The sequence below is a fragment of the Myotis lucifugus genome, unplaced genomic scaffold (assembly GCF_000147115.1).
Source record: "Myotis lucifugus unplaced genomic scaffold, Myoluc2.0 scaffold_56, whole genome shotgun sequence".
Classification (NCBI taxonomy): domain Eukaryota; kingdom Metazoa; phylum Chordata; class Mammalia; order Chiroptera; family Vespertilionidae; genus Myotis; species Myotis lucifugus.
In genome coordinates this window covers 5,041,626-5,044,278 of record NW_005871104.1, presented here as the reverse complement: position 1 = coordinate 5,044,278, position 2,653 = coordinate 5,041,626, and the positions used below count along the sequence as shown (strand labels likewise).

At 44.0% G+C, this 2,653-nt stretch overlaps 1 pseudogene; it reads right to left on the bottom strand.

The window, feature by feature from the left end:
* Positions 1–816: 816 nt before the first annotated feature.
* Positions 817–969, bottom strand: LOC111826132 (annotated as a pseudogene).
* Between the last annotated feature and the right edge of the window lie 1,684 nt (positions 970–2,653).

Genomic DNA, 2,653 nt, shown 5'->3' with positions numbered 1-2,653 from the left:
TCACAGCATTGACATTCAAATCAAAAGGCTTTGTTAGGGTCCCTGGAAAATGGAGTGTCATTTTGCCAGCACAATGTTTCACTCAGAGGCACATCCTTCCCGCTTTGAAGGGCTGAGTGAATGGCAAAAAGAAAAAGGCAAAAGGCTTTTTGGCTCAGGGATGGGATAGGGTGGGCAAGCGGGGAGGAAGGAACAGAATCTGGATGAATAACGAAAATGAATAAATCCTTCTAAATCAGTTCGCATTCAATGCAAATGATGTTCAAAGTTTTTGTCTTGTGATTTTTCTTTCTTTTTCTTTCTTTCTTTTAAAGAGGCAGCCACGTTGTGGAAAGAGCCCTGGAATCACAGACGTACTCTGTACTCCCTGGATCTCAGATCTTCAGGCAAGTCACTTCCTCCTGATAATCCGCGTTTCCTTGCACATAAGCTGGAACTAAACACTGCCCGCCTGACAGACCCGTTCTGCAGGTAAATGGGGTGTATGTAAGCATATGGAAAGCATAGAGCACAGTGTCTGTCACCTCGTAGGCACACACTTGTCATTTTCTTTCCAAAGCTTGAACCTTAACATCTGGTTAGCCCTGTGCCAACACTTAGCACCTAAGACAGTACACTGGATACCTCGTCTCATTTCATCACAAATCTAACAGACATTGTCACCCCATTTTACAGATACAGAAGTGAGGCTTAGAAAAGTAATAATTAAAAATTACCCAAAACTTGGAAATGAGGAAAAAGGGAGACATAATGTCCTTTCAGTACTGGATCACTATCTCACAGACCCTCCTGAGTTTTATCTGATTTTTTTTTTAATAGGAGAGAGCACAATGCAGTCCCCCACCATCACAAATTATGCAGTCGAGTTTCCCACATTTGGGGAAATCGCAGGGGTCAGCACATCCGGATAAACCTCACCCTGGAAAAACCACCTTCGTGATCATGATATCACCCCTGCCAGGTAAGTATTTTATCTGATTCTTAAAGGAAATGAACCTTTATTTAATTTACCATTAATTACACATAGACTCCTTCATATTAGATGTTGGTTTATAGAACATGTGTAAGTTACAAATGACTTTTGGCTGGTAAAGAACGAAGGATGTTTGTTCAGTAGAAAAAATAATGCCCAAAGTTACTACCGAGTGTTCTAGCCCTGCAGAGCATTAATTACCTAACTACCTTTGTGTATAACTTAGCCATCTTACTTCCGTGTTTTTATTTTTCAGGGACTCTATACCAGTTCTCAAGTCCTTCTTTGACTGAGCTTTCTCATCCTGCTGAGTCCTTCTTTAACATGATAATAAACCTCCAATGTGCTTTCAGTATATATTCATACAAAGATCATGTTTTTAGCTTTTTTGAAAATTAGACTTCAACAGTAATTTACACAAGAATCATCCAGCTGGGAAAGGGCACAGCCTGGTTGGTCTGACCCCAGTGTCTGCAGACTTAGCTCCCTCCGGCTCAGAGCAGCTAGGACTAGGATTTAAAGGGTGGGTTCTGCCCGGATGGATCACTCAGAAAGACAACCACCCGTGACATAATTTCATGCAACACGTGCCAGAAAGGTGGGATGAGGAAAGTATTGTACATGTTCAGAGGAGGGGTACTTCTGTTTCTCATCTGCAGGGGTGAGAGCGATGGAGGAAGCCCTCACAAGAGAAGCACTGAAGAGTGAACAGATTTTCTCATGATTATCATCATAAGAGGGAAAATGGTCCCCAAGAGTTCTTAGGTATTAAGAAAAAAATAACAACATCAAGAGTTGTGGCAATTGTGCCTAATAGTTGTATAGTTATCACCTGAGGCTCATGGAAACCCTATGATGTAAATATTATGGTAACACCATTTTCAGTTGAGGAAACTGAGGCACAAGCTTGGGTGGCTTGCCAAGGACACTGGACTGGAGCCCAGAGCTAGGTGTTGAGTCTCTGGGTTCTGGCTCCAGGGCCCATGCTCCTCCTGCTCCTCCACTGCCTGTTTCCATGTGATCACTAAGTCTCCGCCTCTTGCTCTGGGGCATGAGTCTTTCTGGCTTAGCCCCTGGCTTCAGGCAGGCTGGGAATTTTTATTCCTGTTAGACATGTGAGGAGCCTTTCCAAGCCCAAAATGTGTAAATAACTTGGCAGCTGGGAGGAGGTGGAAGGGGAGACTGAGATGCGAAGTCCTGCCCTTCAAGAAACTGCATTGCCCCTTTTCTGGCTAGGCTATTGTGAGTGATCCATGTGCACCTGGTCCTGGTGCCAAAGGAGAGAAGGATAAATGACCTTATACATGCCATCCCTCATGGGAGACATGATGAGACACAGGGCTGTGTCATCAGTGTAAAATGACAGAGAGTAACTGGAAAGTGAGGGTGAGAGACACTGTAGACTTATCCTCACTGCAGACAGGTGGCCGTTCATTCTTTGGGCTTTATAAAGAAATGTCTCCCCTGCTTTATCCATTTGCTCCTCTCACCCCATCACTCCTTGAAATCTCCTGTATCTCTACTGTTGCATCTTTGCAGAAGATGGAAGGAGAGCTGAGTCATCAATCTTGCAACAGAATGGGGTGATGCAGTGAGCACTGGGTTAGGAACCAAAAGACTTCAAGCCTAATTCTACCTCCAATTTTCTGTGTGACCTTGGCTGAGTGAGTCCTTGACACC